We start from the raw sequence: 17,335 nt of genomic DNA on the forward strand, positions 1-17,335 counted from the left end.
CCATAAATGAATCCCTGCTGTGACTCGCAGAGGGGTGGCTAGAGTTGCCTTTGTGTGAAGCAGCACGGTCATAAATCCATTCCCATGGTCTGAGTCATCTTTCCTGCCACTTTTGATTTGGGACTCATATTTGAAGCCCACATTTGTTTTCTCTGTCTTTCCCTTGATGGTGTATTTCTCTTGACTGACAGTCACATACGCCTCTTCTTGTACAGCATCAGATGCCCTCCTCTTGGACTTCACAGGAAAATTCATGTGGACTTAACAGCTTGTAGTTTTACTCAATCTCTTTAAAATTTGGTGGAAATCCATTCAGATATTTTCATTTGGTAAGGGAATAATAAATGAATAATAATAATAATTTCACAATAGCATAATTACATATAATTTAATAATATAACAGTATAGTTTAATTTCAGTGATGAAAATAATCCCTGATACATGCTTCCCACCGATATGCCAACTATATACAATTTCAAGTGCTAAAACATAAAACCCCCCCCAAAAAAGTCTATCAACACCCTCTCCCTCTTTTTGGTCTCTAGGCCAGCTATTATCATCTGTCTTTTCTCTTCCTCAACCTTGTGCTGAGTCTCTTGTTTACTGGGTTCTGTATATTTCTCTTTCTTGATTTACTATTCCATTTTATTAAAGCTCCTCTTCTGGTAGTTTTCTGAATAATTGTGCACGAACAGGTTGGGTTTTTTTTTCATACTTGCATCTCTGAAAAATTTAATATTCCCTTTTCCCTTGATTGACAGTTTGGCTAGGTATAGAAGGTTAAGTTGAAAATCATTTTTGTTCAAAATTTTGGTGACATGGATGCACTGTCTTCTAGCATTTAATGTTTCTGTTGAGATGTCTAATGCCATTCCGATTTTTTATTCCTTTGTGTGCTCTTTTGCTCCTTTCCCCACTTCTATCCCATTCCTAAAATCTTTTGGTGACTATCCCGTGTCTCAGATGTTCTGAAATTCCACAAGGATGTATCCTGGGATGGATTCTTCCTTTCCCTCTCTCTCAATTGCTCCCTGACTCCCTTCCTTCCTTTCTCTTTTTCTCTGTTTCTTTCTTTTCTTCTTTCTTCCTGAGCTTAAGATGGACACACTTGATATGAAAGCCCACATCCTTCAGTTCTAGAAAGTGTGTTTATTATTATTTCAGCACAGTTCCCTCCCATTTTAATTTTCTGTTCTTTATTTCTGGAACATTTGTTATTTGAATATTAGACTTCTTTATGATTTTTAAAAAATATGTTTAACTCAAATTGTCTAGTTCTTTGTCTTTTTGTTTTGCATTCTGGAGATTTATTTGACTGTATTCTTGAAATAATCTTGATTTAAAAAATTTTTGCTATAATATTTTTAAAAATTTCAGCTTATTTGTGTTATTTGATTATCCCCCACCCTCTTCTTTTTTCTTGCTTTACAAGATGTGATGGCTTCTTGCTTACCTTTGGGAGATGATTTATTTTAGGCTTTTTTTATAACTGTCTTTTTCTCCATGGATCATTTCCTCTTTTCTATTCCTGGGTTCCATCTTTGAGTCTCACTCTTCGTTCTGAAGGTTTCCCTCTAATGCCTGGTGGTCCTTGATGGGCAGTTCATATGTTTAGAAATGCATTTAAAAACCTCTGTGTGCATAATTGTGTCTGTTATCTGGTGTGTTTCACTTTAAGATAATCATCCAATGTTGCATCCTTTTCATCAAAGGACCCAAAATGTTAGTTATGGAGATCTGGAATCTGCTCCCCTGGGATTCTCCAGAAATAAAGCTTCCTCTTCCTTCTGGGAAGATAAGTGCCCGGTTGCTAATATTCTGGGAGTAGAGAACCTCAGCCCTCGACTTTGCCTGATGTCCCTGAACCTGTAGGCTCTCTGTTAAAATTTCTTCAGAAAACAAACCTTCAATGCTCTTGCAGTGGCCATGAGGGTCTATAGAGGGAAGGGGCTAACTATTTTCTATAAAATCCATCTCCTTTTAGCCTGGGTCCTTACTCTTTCCATCGTAGGTAGCTAATTCTTCCCTGTGGGAAACTCTTAGGGGTTCTGTAGGAGGAATTAGCTTCTGACCTATCATCCTTATCTCTCTCCAAACACTTAGGTTGTAACTTCCTCCATTTTTATTTCCCATCTTCTATTGTCTTCCGTCCCATATTCTTTGTCCATTTTGTTAATACCTTGACATCTTTTACTGTCCTTTTATCACTTTTTTTGAGTGGAAAAAGGGGTGTATTCACCTTTCATCTTGAGAGACCTCTCTTTGATGCCCCCAGATGAAACATGAGTCAGTGTTTGCAGTGCCAGGCTTAGGTCAATGTGCTATCTCCTCTGGGTGCTGGATCACTTTTACGGCAACACAACATCTTTTCCCATAAAATCCTTTCTCCCAAAGAAGGACACAACCCAGAAGATCAAGTGTACGACAAGGCAACTGACTTAGAATAACTTATTGGTCTCTTCTCTCCTTCTTGAAGAGCATGATAAATGTTTGTAGGATGGATGAATGAATCACTGAATAAAGGTCTTCTTGTTTGAAATGGTAGATGAAGAATATAAAGAAATAAGAATCTTGCTTGGTAAAAATGATATTGAGAGTTGACCTGTAAAAAATAATGGGACTCTTGTCTCCTCAGTTCAACAACAGTACATATTTACTGGGTAATCTGATAAATTCCAGGGCTGTGCTAGGTGATCCAGTCATCACTGCATACGATAAATAAGCTGATAATTTCAATACAGTTTGGTTGTAATGCATGAGTATACATATATATAGGCAGGTATTTTCCTTTTGTATACATTTATATAATAATGCATATATGATTAAAAATACAGAAATATATACATATAAAGTTAAAAACAAAAACTCCATCACTTAAGTAAGACCCACTACCATTATTTTTAAAGAAAAGTAAGAAATGAATGTGGAAGATTTAAAGTGAAAAATAAAGAATCCCTTCAACCCCTTTCCAGGGTCCTTCTTAGTAAAATAGTTACTGTCAATACGACTGTGTGTGTGTATGTGTATCTTCTTACATATAAAATAGAAACACCTGATACAGTGTTTTGAATCTCTTTTCCACTTAATAAATCTTAGAGATCTCATTCTTTTTGAATAGCTGCATACGATTTCACTCCATATATGCAGTATCTTTTAATCAATCTGCTTCAGATAGGTTCCTTCCAAAATTCTACTATTAAAAAGTCATTGCAGGGCTTCCCTGGTGGCGCAGTGGTTGAGAATCTGCCTACTAATGCATGGGACACGGATTCGAGCCCTGGTCTGAGAGGATCCCACATGACATGGAGCAACTAGGCCCGTGAGCCACAACTACTGAGCCTGCGCGTCTGGAGCCTGTGCTCCGCCACAAGAGGCCGCGATAGTGAGAGGCCCGCACACCGCGGTGAAGAGTGGCCCCTGCTTGCCACAACTAGAGAAAGCCCTCACACAGAAATGAAGACCCAACACAGCAAAAATAAATAAATTAATTAATAAACTCCTACCCCCAATATCTTCTTTAAAAAAAAAAAGTCATTGCAATAAGCATCCTTGTACTTATGCTTTGCATTGGGTGGAAACTCAAGAAGGGTTGAGAAAATGACTCCAATGGCCTCTCCAGTCTGGGTTGAGATTTGGTACCCAGACAGTGTCCTCCTCTACCTTGCTCCTGAGTATCTAAGCATATGGCAAGAGTGAAAAATTTGCAAAGAGCTTAGCTTTCAGAGAAGTCTGAATGCCTGGGATGGAAATACATTTACTCCCAAAGAAAATGTTCAACCCCATGTCCCAAATTTTCTTCCACTTTGGAGAGAGCAATGCCTCCGTTTAATTAATAAAATGGATCATTATCACCACCCCCTTTCTGCCTCCTGGGAATGATTCTGTTCAGGTCCATAATCCTCTTCTAGTTGAGTGAGGGAGAATGGCTCTCTCTACATCCAGGTAAAGAAGAATGAACCAAATATCTTTTTTTTTGCTCCCACTGTGTTTATTCCTAGCTGCTTGAGAGGCCAAGGGTATCTAAAGACTTTCTCCACCCATAGCAGAAGGACATAAGGAGTGTGGTGTATTGATTGTGAGTGGGCTGAATGTCTACCCCATTGTTAGCCAGCGTGAGAGGTCAGAGTGGAAATTTCCAAATTGCTACACAAGTGACAGCCCATGGAGACAACCATGGAACTAGGGGTGAGGGGTGAGGCAAAGCTGTAAAGAGCCAAGGAAATAATGAAAATCGAAGCTGAGTAGTTTGGGGAGTAAGTGGGGGATGCAGAGCCCCAATGGGCCATCTTTTTGTACAGCCAGGGATGTCTGGTTGGCGTCAGAATCAGAATCTGGGTAAGCTCAGATTATTCCTCCTCGCGTATCACCATAGCTGTATGTCAATGTGTTTGTCTTTACTACTGATCTGTGAGATCCCCAAGGTCAGGGGCTGTTTTTATGCTCTAGCTTAGCACCAGCGGGAGGGTCCGGCTCACAACAGGCGCTGAAGCCGCACTGTGTTAACGGAAAGCTGTGCGTTTCCCTGGTGCTCTGCATCAGAGCATCAGGATCTCTGGGTTAAAACAAAACCCCACAGCTCTGGGCTTTACTCCAGATCTAAATCAGAATCTCAGGGACGAGTCCTGAGAATCTGCTGTTTGGACAAGATGAAGGTTGGTTTTTATGCATCCAGCCCTCTACCGCTCTGTGGTCCCAGGTACAAAAGACATCGCTTTATATACAGTATGGTTCTCATCCCCAGCAGTGTCCTGTGAGTGGCAAATTTGACTGTTCCAGCCAGCTCCTCCTTGTCAGGGGCTGCAGGGGGATTCTGTAACATTTTCCCATGGGAGCCAGAAGAGGGTATGTTTCTTACTTTCCCAGGGATCCAGGCTATGGAGAGGCTGCAGTCCGGGTGTGCTTGAGTATGCCTCCCCAGAAGTCACATTCCTTCTGAGATATTTCCAATGGCAGAGATAATGGGTTATTGATGAACCAATCAGCTGGTATGGCCCCTGATGAATTAACTGTTGGCCACTGACCTGCCTGGGATAAAGAACTATTGCTGAATTCAGCAGAAGCTGGGAAAGGTCTAAATCACGTCCATCACCTCCTGCAATGCCGGTAATCTCTGTTAAAGGTGGTACAACAGCCAATTCCTCATACAGGGGAAGCAACTTATTCAATTTATAGTTAATTGAAGGCTTGGGGCTTTGGAATCAGACAAGTGAGGGTTTTGCTCCTGCTTCCTCTTTTCCATCCCAGCTATGTAACCAGCTGTAAGCTATTGAACCGACCTGAGTTGCAGCCTCCTCGTCTATGAAATGATAATCCTGTTACCTTTGCAGCACTGCCATAAATAGTACGTGAAAAGATGAATGGAGAACATTTCACAGTTTACAAAGCATTTTCACACTCACTATCTCATTTAATTTTCACAGTAATCCTCTGAGGTGTGTATCGTTAGCTCATTTTTTTACATATATATTATAAGGTTTAGAGGGTTTGAGTATCTTACTTGCTCTCCATTACCTCCATGACACACACATTTTATAGATGAGGAAACAAATATCCAAGAGGGCACATGATTTGCTTAAGGACATGTGACCAATAAATGGTCAGCTAACTAGCTTCCTAGAATACTTAGAATACAATCTAAACTACATATATTGGCCTTCAAGGACCGAATTGAGCTAGCTTTTATCCATCTGTCTCTCTAACTGTGGAAGCTTGAAAAAAAATGGTCCCAATTCTCCATCCCACAAGGTACTCAGGCCCTTTACCATGTAATTTTGTAGTACCTTCCCTCTCTGACTCTGCACTCAGCCACATGACTTGCTTTGGCTAATAAAATGATGGGATGACAGTTTTGAGACCACATGTCAATGGATGTCACATGCCTCCACGCATATCTGTGCCTTTGCCATTTGCCATGAGAACCTGTCTGGGCTGGGATGCTGGAGGATGAGAGACACATAGAGCAGAACTTAGAGCTGATGCTGAGCTCCCCTGATACATGAGCAATAGACACATTGTTGCATACCAGGGAAGTCTGTGCTTGCTTGTTACACAGCATTATTGTGCCAAAGATAGCTGATACACTAACCTCATCTTGGGGTGCTCTCTCCTTCACTCACTGCACCACATCCACACTGGCTTTTCCTTTATCCCTCAGACATGCCCATCCTGCCTTCAGTCCCTGTGCAGATGTGCTGCTTTGCCTGCAATGCTCCCCTTCTCACTGTTTCTGCCCAACCCCTCCTCATTTCTCATCCTTCAATGCTCAGCCTGCCTGTTGCTTGCGTAGAGAGAACTTACCTGACTGTTCTGTCTGAATGAGGTCACTGTCCATACTCTCTGTTATGCTGCCCTTCTCCATCATAGCCTTTATTACACTTTATAATCATACAATAATTTTTTTAGCTTCATGAGGTCTGTGATGGGCTGGCTGGTGGCCAGATGTTTTGTTCATGTCTTTATTCTCAGCACCTTACACAGTGCCTGGTACAGAGCACACTCCCAGTACAAAATCAGTGAATAAATGGATACAAGAATGAATGAATTGGCAGAGCCACGATTTCAACTCTTCACTCTTTCCTCTCTTCTTTCCATGCCACAATCATGGCGTTAGTGGAGGTTTATCTTTTTTGGAGAACCCTAACTAAAACTAAAACGCACACCTCCCTGATAATGTTCAGTAGGTTTAGCTAGCATCTTTTATCAGTTTACACTCAATTGAGCAACTTAACACTTTAGCTGACAGTTTAGAGACAGATTAGCTGATAGTTGAGAGAAGACATGGGAAAAAAACTGGGGGCAGATCAGAGTATGAGGAGATGAAAGCTTCGGGAGAAAAGAAAGGGAAACTGGGACTGTGGAGGAACACTTTTTAGGTTCAGTCATGGCCTCGTTCTATATGGGGGTCAATTCTGGCTCTTGTTGTAGCAACAGGCTGACATTTTGAGGTCTCCACATTTATTTTGGAGGACAGACACCTGGATGGAGGAGTGACTTCCATCTTCTTGCAGAAATGCTTTTCCTCCTGGGCCACTAGTCACTACACTCCTGGACCCAGAGTTGGACATACTTTGGATCTTGCTGCCCCAGATGCTTGGCCAGAGTCTCTACTCTGGACTGACATCCAGGAAGACCAAAGCCTTGGGGACTCAGCTGTTTTGAGTTGCATTGCACTGCAAAGGGACAGAGACCAGGAAGGTGGATGCCTCCTGTGGTCAAGTCAGGATCCGGAGCAAACAGCCGCTTAGCACTGAGAGCCCTGGAATGGGGGGTGAGGAGATCAGACACACAGAATGTTAAAGTCAAAGGGAAAATTCAGCCTTTCTGTTGTAGGATGAGGGGGAACACCTAACAAAAATAGACTACCTGGTGATCTGCGAATTTAGATGGCTTTCAGGGAACTGAAAGGAGTAGAGAAAGAGAATAAAACATATCACAGAATAGATTCTATTCACTGCTCTGGCTGTGTAGAACGCTGCCTCAAATGACCAGAAACTTCTAGTGGAGAATGTCTGACTGCGCTGTTATAATTCTCCAGCAGCGTTTTTCTAAAGTATGTTCCTAAAAGCAGTTTTCCCTAACATGTTAACAGGAATTCCAGGGAGGAAAGAAAGAGTTTTGTGTAGAAGTGATAAAAACACTGCATACTTTATCCTTCTCCTGGAGACTCACATGCATATTTGCATATTAAAGGCTCTGAAAAGTCCAGTGAAGAAAAACAAAACATTAAAAAATTTTTCATCTCAATTTTCATCTCTATCTAAACTTATTTCACTAAGGAAACAATTTCCTTCCTCCCTCCTTACCCACCCCCTGTCCCTCCCTCCCTCCCTCCCTCCCTTCCTTCCTATCTTGTTCACTGCCAGCTATCATTATTCTACAAGTCACAAATTTTGAAACACTGACTTTGAGGCATTTTTTTCCTCAGTGTGTTCTATTTTGTGTTCATGGTTAAAATAACACAAACACAAAGAAGTAGAATGATTTTTCATTGCGCCCCTCCTGTGTGCCAATCATCGTGCTAAGCACTTTTTGTGTACCTGAATTCATTTTATTCTCAAAACCATGGTGAAGTAGGGAATATGATCAGTTTTTAAGATGAGGACACTGAAGCTCACAGTGGCTGAGTCACTTGCCCAGGGTCATACCAACAGGAAAAGGAGCTGGCCAGGTTCAAGCCCACATGGCCTCTTTTTGAGGCTACCCTCTTAGCCACCAGTCTCTTACAGTTGGTAAGGGTGATCTGCTTTATTGAGTGCACTGATTCAAGTTCTAATCTCATCTGGAAACACCCTCACAGACCCACCAGGAAACAATGCTTCCTCTAGGCTCCCAGAAACCCAGTCAAATTGACACAAAATTAACCAACACAGCAGGGAAGGAATTATTCTCAACTCCTCAAACACCCTGATCCTGAGAATTGATCAGTGATGCCTGAGTGAAAGAGACTTTCCAATGATCACATAGTAATGAATGGCCAGGCTGGAACTAGGACCCATGTCTTATAACTACAGCCCTTACTCTTCAGACATTAGGATGAGAAAACCCAGGTAGGGGGCAGAGCAAGGGTAGGGACAAACCATCCTGGTTGTCCCTTCCTGCAATCGGATGGTCTCCAAAGCAGTGGGATCTGGCCACAATCATGACAGGTTGCCCAGAGAGGAGCTAATGACATAATCATGGACTCTCCATAGTCAATTATCGCAATTACTGGAAGCCACTCTCTTGTCATATTTTATTTAGCACAGAATGGCACTAGAGAGGCAAGTGGCACCGAGGATCCTGGGCCCATTGTTGCTGCCCTCACTGGAACAGGCATCTGAAAAGGAAAATGCCAACCCCAATAAACTGTTCCTGCAGAAGCCATTAAGCTGGGTGACATGTTCATTTAGGGTGACATATATTGATCATGTAAAACATGCACACTGTATAATATGATTAAACAAACTCAGCCAGTTCCAGAGAGAGCCAGCTGAACTGTGTGTGGAGCCTGATTCTGTAGCAAAAGCTTTGTGGCCCTGATTGGGAGCCCCTAGCTCAGAGTAGGAGCTACATATGGAGTGTTTCTGTTATTAATTATTCATTCATTCACTTATCCATTCATTTATTAATTCAACAGGTATTTCTTGAGGGTCCACTATGTGAGGGAGAAAATGATGAATTTGGATTATCTCTGGAATGTCCAGCTGTTGATGGCCAATAAGCAGTTGACATATGAGGCTGCAGTAAAAAGAAACATCTGCCCCATTTGGGGTTCTCTTGTGGTCATCTCAGGGGACTCACCTCTATTTCAAACCCAGACTAAGCTATCGAAGTCCAACTGTATTTATGACAATGAAATGGTAGGGCTCACGCCTCCATATTATATACTCCACAGGCTCCAAGGGAAGTGGAAAAGGTAGGGGTCGTACAAGCCACTGGGTTCATCCACCTGACTCCTGGTAGATATTTTGTTAGAGTGAATGTAGCCAAGAACCTATAGGATTTGATGATTTGTACTCACATAATTCACCCAGGAAGTTGGAAAGTTTACTCCTTTAGAGATACAATTTATCTTCTTCAGGTGATAAGAGTCTAAAAGTCCTTTCTGGAATATCAGTACTCTTTGCATTTTGTGATAGGGGGTTGCTATTATTTTAAAGATAGAAATGTCTCCTTCAAGGAAATGCTTACAAATCTTGACATTCCCAGTGTGAGCATACAATTAGTGAGGAATTTCTAGAATTTTACCATTCAACATAATTTTTCACAACATTTTTTGGTTCACAGGAAAGAAGAACAATAGAGAAAGTGGATATATAAGCATATCCATAGATAAAAGGAATTATTTTGCAAGGGAAAAGGGTTCTGATCACCTATTCCAATGTGCAGAGCGGGTTTTCCATACCAAGTAATTTTCGGACACTAACTGGGTGTCCTACAATTCAACTCAATTCTGTACCTGGAGACAGCATCAGATTCCACAGGATAAGGGCTCAGTCCCACAAGACTCCCACCATCTCCAACACACACACTGCAGACTCCAATCTCAAGTGTAGGTTGTCACCTGTGCTTTTGACCAACCTGCTTATAGAGTGAAGCTTCCAACGACCCCCCTCCTTGGGTTTGATTAATTAGCTAGAGTAGCTCACAGAACCTGAGAAACATTTTACTTACTAGATGATCTGTTTATTATAAAAGGATATAACTCAGGAACAGCCAGATGCAAGAGACGCATAGGGCAAGGTGTGGGAAAGGGTGCGCCACTCTCCCCAAATCTTCACGTGTGTTCACCAGCCTGGCAGCTCTCTTGAACGCTGCCCTTTTGGGGTTTTATGGCGGCTTCACTACATAGGCATGGTTCATTCAATCATGGCCTTTGGTGATTGGTTCAGCATCCAGCCCACCTCCCCTCCCTGGAGCTCTGGGGGGACATGAAGTAGGACAGAAATTTCCAACCCTGTAATCACAGAGTTGGTTCTCCAGGCAACCAGCTCCCATCCTTAGGTGAGGTCTAAAAGTTACCTCATTAACTTAACAAAAGACACTTTGGTAGCTCTCCTCCCTTAGGAAATTCCAAGGGTTTTAAGGAGCTCTGTGCCAGAAACGGGGACAAAAACACATATATTTCTGATTATAAATCACAATATCACAGATGGGAACTTTACTTGTCAAATATAAAAGATGAAAAAAATGCAAAGTTGCAGGCAGGAGCACACAAAGTTTAGGCTATCGGCTTACCTGCTGTGTGTCTCACTTTCTCATCTGTGAATGAGGATAATAAGACTCTACCACTGGGTTGCTCTGAGGATTAAATGAACTATTATTGCAAAGCCCCTTTCACAGAGACTGGCAGATAGTAGCTGCTCACTAAACGGCAGCTTCTACTTACATTTTAAATAACGGAGCGCCTACACTTTCCAAAGAGTGCTATTGACTGTCATTGCAAATATTCTAGTCACAGCTATTTTCCTGTAACATTAGATTTGGATTGTGAGTTCCATGAGAGCTGGGTGGGGCGGGGGGTGGTGGTGACTTCACCATCGTTATAATAATCATGACAATAACAATAGTAATTATAATGATCTTAACAATAGCAAGCATGTGTTGAGCACTTACTGTGTGCTAGGGAATACTCAGATGTGTGCTGTGCTTGCATTATCTCATTTAATCCCCTCAGCAGCCCAGTGGGATTGGCAGTATTTGTTCCATTTTCAGGTGTGAAAAGGAGGACAAGGAGAGAGAGAAAGAGAGAGAGAGAAAGAGGGAGAGAGACAGAGAGGTCCACACTGTGTTATTTATCTTGGTATTCCCAAGAGCTTGAACAACCACTAGCTAAGTGGAGATCCTTGAACGTCAGTGAGCTAACGACTGAATGAATATATAGGAAAATGAGTGAATGAAGATAAAGAAATAAGCCATAGGGGTCAAAACCCTGGCAGACGTGCCTCCTCACTCACTGTGGACCTACACGATTAGTCCACGGAAACCCGGGCATTTCTAGAGCATTCTTTGGGTTTTTCTCCCCCTGCAGGAGCTGAACCAGGAAGTCACCCCACCATCTTTCTTCTTTGTGGCTCTAATTACCTGCTCATTGGCATGCAAGGACCTCTCCAGCCCCGTTCCTGAGAGGGAGTGGAAATTTCATGAGAATCGTACCCATTAAGGCCTTTTATGATCACCATTATTGTGCTCTTTATGCACAATAAAGAGCATCTGGAGTCTGAGGAATTATTGCAAGCTTTTATTTTGTTTTAACTATAACTCTCTCCTCATCCCCTTCTTCCCTTGAATGATTGCGGTAATGGTTAGAGCTGCGTTTTCTCTCTCAGGTCAGAGCCTCAGGACAGCATCCATGCTTTCTTCCTCTTTCTCGACAGGAGCCCAGTTTTGTTCTGGTACCTACCCTCCCCACCATGGTCACGTGCCTCCGGATGAGCCGACCTCACTCTAAATCTTAGATGAACCTGAGTGGTCCAAAGACATCTCTCTCTCTTTACAAATGGTAGGTTTAGGGACAACTGGCTGGCCTAATTCTAACTGGATGCCAGGAAGTATGCTGGAGGTCCTTTGGGTAAATCTTCTTCTCTCCGAAGAGAGAACCACGGGAAGAAGAGATGTCCTTCTTCCCCTGGGTGCTGTCCTATCAGGACGTGATGCCCGGAGCTGCTCAGCCATCTTTCCATCAGCCTGTGCTGAAGCCAACACTGAGGATGGTGGAGCAGAGATGTGAGATCACCTGCGTCTCTGGTGACATCTCTGAGCTATGGATCCATGACCCTGTTCTACCTCTGGACTTCTCGTTATGGGAGATAACGTATGCCTGTGTTAAGTCAGTTTCATAGGAGTGCCTAATATTTGCAGCTGAAAGCACCCTAAAGGGCCTCAAGAACACAGAAATCTCACAGAGGACCAACTTCCCAAGATAAACTCATTTTCCAGATTGAGAGAATACAGGTGACTTTCTTTGAATACGTAGGTTCTCTTCAAAGTGTCCAAAGGTCTTTGATCTTGGGGAGTTTTGAATCATAGACTCTTTGGCTGAGAAGGGACTTCAGAGATAATTTAGTAGAGTACTTCCTGAACTCAAACCCTTGGGTAGGTGACATCACTATCACCAGGAGGGATTTTTTAAAAATAAACATTCCCTATGCAGTGCTCTAGAGATTCTAATTTCAGAGCTTCAGGGTGCATCCTGGGTGTTTGTATTTTTAAAAGGCTCCCTAGGTGATTCTGGTGATAACCCAAGGATCATTGATCTAAGCCTGTGTTTTCCATCTCCTCCTGCACCTAGCCACAGAAACTTTTTTTTTTTTTCCTGATGAAATCTAAGATAGAACATCAGTGTGTAAAGCAAAAATTGGAGCTGGATTGATGAAAGAGGCTTAGAAATCTTCTGATTTGCTTCACAAAGTAAAGTAGGTGACAAATAGGGTCTCACTAGATTGCAGGGCCAAGAAATGCCTCTCTGAGAAGGTGACATTGTATCTGGGACCTGAAGGATGGGGAGCCAGGAGGGAAAGAATATTCCAGGAGTGGTAGATGCAAAAGCTCTGACACCAGAAAGAGTTAGTGGGTTTGAGGAACTGAAAGAAGACAGGTGCTGTGGATTGGATTTGTGTCCCTCTGCACATTTATATGTTAAAGTGCTAACTCCCAGTGTGATGGTATTTGGAGATGGAACCTTTGAGAGGTCGTTAGGATGAGATAAGATTATGAGGATGAGGCCCTTAAAAGGCGATTAAGGCCCTTAAAAGAAGGGACACCACAGAGCACCCTCTCTCTCTCTCTGTCCGTGCACCCACAGAGAAAAGGCCATGTGGACACACAGCGAGAAGTTGGTCATCTGCAAACCAGAAAGAGCGCTCTCACCAGAACCGGACCATGACGGCCCCCTGATCTTAGACTTCCGAGCCTCCAGAACTGTGAGAAAATAAAAGTCTGTTGTGGGAGATTGGGATTACATATGTACACTAATATGTATAAAACAGATAACTAATGAGAGCCTGCTGTATAGCACAGGGAACTCTACTTCACTTCACTGTACAGTAGAAACTAACATAACATTGTAAAACAGCGATACCCCAATTAAAAAAAAAAAGTCTGTTGTTTAAGCTACCCAGTCTGTGGAATTTTGTTACGGAGCCCAAACTCAGCCAAGACAATAAGCACTGAAATCTTGTGAGAGAGTCACAGAGTGGTGGGAGTTGAATTTAGAGACAGGAAGGGACCAGGTCAACTGGGTTTAAAGGTCATGGTAAGGGATTCATATTTTATTTGAATCCCATGGGTAGCCACTAAGTTTTAGGTAGAGGACTGACCTGTTTTAAGTGTTAAGATAATCCCGGGACTTCCCTGGCGGTTCAGTGGGTAAGAATTTGTCTTGCAATACAGGGGACGCCGGTTCAATCCCTGGTCTGAGGTAACTACTGAGCTCACAAGCCACAACTAGAGAGCAGCCCGCATGCCACAACGAAAGATCCTGCGTGCCGCAACTAAGACCCGATGCAGCCAATAAATAAATAAATATTAAAAAAAAAAAAAAAGATAATCCCTTTGGCTGCTTGAAATGCCTTTCCACTTCTCTCCACCCGCCTAATCCTTTAGATTCTGTATGGTATCTTTTAAAGGACAGATCTTTCAAGTGTTGGCCACCTCAGGCTGCAGAAGGATCTATCTTTTTCCTGGCCTTTTATTATACTTGGAGTCAAGATCTGCTGGCTCACAATTTCAACACTCTCTAGTAATTTCAGTAGTTGGCAATAATTGTAAACTCCCCAAGTAGATTGTAAACTCTGTGGGGGCAAGGATCTTTGCTACTGCAATACAAGATGGAAAATACACATAAGAACATCCTGACTCTGTAAATGGCAGAGTGAGTTTACCTCATTTTTGTGTGGTAAGAGACAAACTGGAATTCATTGACAAGAATTACTTCCAGTGAGGAAGCTCAATAGTATAAAATCAAGTTTCTTCCTGGACACACAGCTGGACTACATTTCCCAGTCTCCCTTGCACTTAGGTGGGGCCATGTGATTGGGTTCCAGCCAATAAAATGTGGGCAGAAGTGATGTATTTACTTCCATGCCTCGCCTATAAACACTTCCATGTGTGCCTCTATTTTATTTCTCCAGCTGAAAGCTGAATGGAAAGAATGCCAAGGACCTAGAGGGCAGTGGAGCAAAGAGATGGAGGGATCCTGGGTCCCTGAGTTACCATGTGGAGGATAGTTGCCCAAAAGTGAGGACCCATCAGAAACACTGTTGGGCTGTTATGTAAAGAAGCATTAAGCTTTTACTGTGTTCAGTCACCGACATTTTGGAATTGCTTTGTAACAGCAGTTAGACTACCCTGACTAATTTAGGTACCAATTATTGATGTAGTCTAAGTTCAGACCCTTTATAACATCTAGGTCTTCATTCTCACCACACTTCACTTTATCCCAGTTTTAGAGATAAACTCAGAGATGTTGTTCAACTTGACCAAAGACTCATAGCTTATAAGTGACAAAGCTGAGATTTCACCATTATTTTCTAAACAAAACAAACAAACCCCCAATCCACGCCATTTCTATAGTGGGCAGCTATTTTTTTCTCAGTTGAAGGGGCCAAAGATTTTTGGAGTGGGAAAGAACAAAGTCTGAGGAATGGGGAGTGATTGATAGCTCCAACTCTTTGAAAGAGAATTGTGTTAAAATAGAGTGAAAGGGTTTTCAGTGGCCCCATTGCATATGTTTTGGAAACAAGAAGTAAACTTTCTGGGGAGAAGATTTCTCCTCTTTCCTCTTATTTGTCTCTCCTTTTTCTTCTCCTTGTTCAGTAGAACAGGAAAAGGAAAACATTTTTTTTAAGGATTAGAGCAGATCTGTTTATAGAAAATGGAATGGTTGGCCTAGGTAGGAAGCCCCAGCTTCTTGGTATCAGTCTTATAGAGGAGAATCAAGTATCTGCTGCTCTTGACAAAGACAGGAAAGGTCTAAGTAAAATGTAAACAGCCCAGAGATAGGACAGCTCTAAGGGTCTCTTTGTTGAAACAAACAACCGAAAAAAAGGCAAACAATCAAATATAAATACCAGTCTTATCAGCCCAGAAATACCCCTTTTGATAACTTTCTTGAAATGTTAGGCGTCTGTTTGAATTCCTATCTCTTCTTTCATGCCTGAAAATCTGGTACCGTATTTGAAAGCAACTAAAAATAAAGACCAAAAAGCCCTGTGATTTTCTCTTTAATTTCTATTTGGTTTCTATATTAGAATGTTTGTGGTGAGAAACAAACCCCAAATGAACATGGTCCAGGAAGGGTACCATGCTAGTGAGTCAATGGACCATCCAGCAGAACAGCCTATAAAAAAGCTATGGGCAGGCTTCCTTGGTGACTCATTGGTTAAGAATCCGCCTGCCAATGCAGGGGACACGGGTTCGATACCCGGTCCAGGAAGATCCCACATGCCACAGAGCAACTAAGCCCGCATGTTGCAACTACTGAAGCCTGCATGCCTAGAGCCCGTGCTCCGCAACAAGAGAAGCCACCACAATGTGAAGCCCACGCACCGCAACTAAGAGTAGCCCCCGCTCACTGCAACAAGAGAAAAGCCCGTGGGCAGCAACGATGACCCAATGCAGCCAAAAATAAATAAAATAAAATAAATTTATAAAAAATAAAGCTATGGGCATGGATACAACCTAAATGTCCATTGATAGATGAATGGATAAAGAAGATATGGTATGGCTATCTATACAATGGAATACTAATCAACCATAAAAATGAATGAAATAATGCCATTTGCAGCCACATGGATGGACCTAGAGATTATCACACTAAGTGAAGTAAGTCAGAAAGAGAAAGACAAATAACATATGATACCACTTAAATGTGGAATCTAAAATATGACACAAATGAACGTATCTATGAAACAGAAACAGACTGACAGATACAGAGAACAGGCTTGTGGTTGCCGAGGGTGAGGGGTTGGAAAAGGGATGGATTGGGAGTTTGGGATTAGCAGATGCAAACTATCGATATATAGGATGGATAAACAACAAAGTCCTACTGTATAGCTCAGGGAACTGTATTGAATATCCTGTGATAAACCATAATGGAAAAGAATATGAAAAAGAACTGAATCACTTTGCTGTACAGCAGAAATTAATGCTACACTGTAAATCAACTATGCTTCAATAAAATAAATTAAAAAAAAAAAACTATGGTGTTTTGAGACAATGTAAGAGAATCCCAAACACCTCTGGTGCATAAACTGGAGGCTGTAAATCAGCTATTCATCATTGCTCACGTCTCCTACGAAAAGATAGAGACAGGAAAGGTCAAAGAAAAGTTTCTGAATATTAAAGGCTGGAGTTGGACGGTCTCATACTGGAACCAGAAATCGCCTGGCCCCTCCAGTGTCCTGAGGTGCCCAATAAGATGCCCTCAAATGCCACAAATATTGACCTAGTGACTGTCTCTAGGATATTCGTTTGGTAAATGCCAAGGACAGGATTCAAACTCAGGGCTTTAGATTCTGAGTTTTGCACATTTTTCTATTTCATTTCCCCTATTCTTTCCATAGCCAGTTCCCAAGCACTTAGAGGAAATTGGCCAAATGCTCGATGTTTCATAGAACAAGTTATTTGCTAAATACCTTGACAATAAATAGTAATTTTAGTATAGCTAAGTATAGCTGTGTTGAGGGTCTGCTGTAATTAGGGATGCTTCCCAATTTGGGGAATTGATTATATATCTATTTTTTCAGATTGTAATGAGACAACCATTGCAGGACACTGAGAAAGAGACACCTCAAAGGGCCCCAATCTCTACTTATTCTCACCCAGAAACAAGCTCGAGCCTGAATTATCAGCTCCA

The sequence above is a fragment of the Delphinapterus leucas genome, chromosome 15, assembly GCF_059928025.1.
Source record: "Delphinapterus leucas isolate spDelLeu-1000000601 "Yukka" chromosome 15, BTC_Dleu_Yukka2, whole genome shotgun sequence".
NCBI lineage: Eukaryota > Metazoa > Chordata > Mammalia > Artiodactyla > Monodontidae > Delphinapterus > Delphinapterus leucas.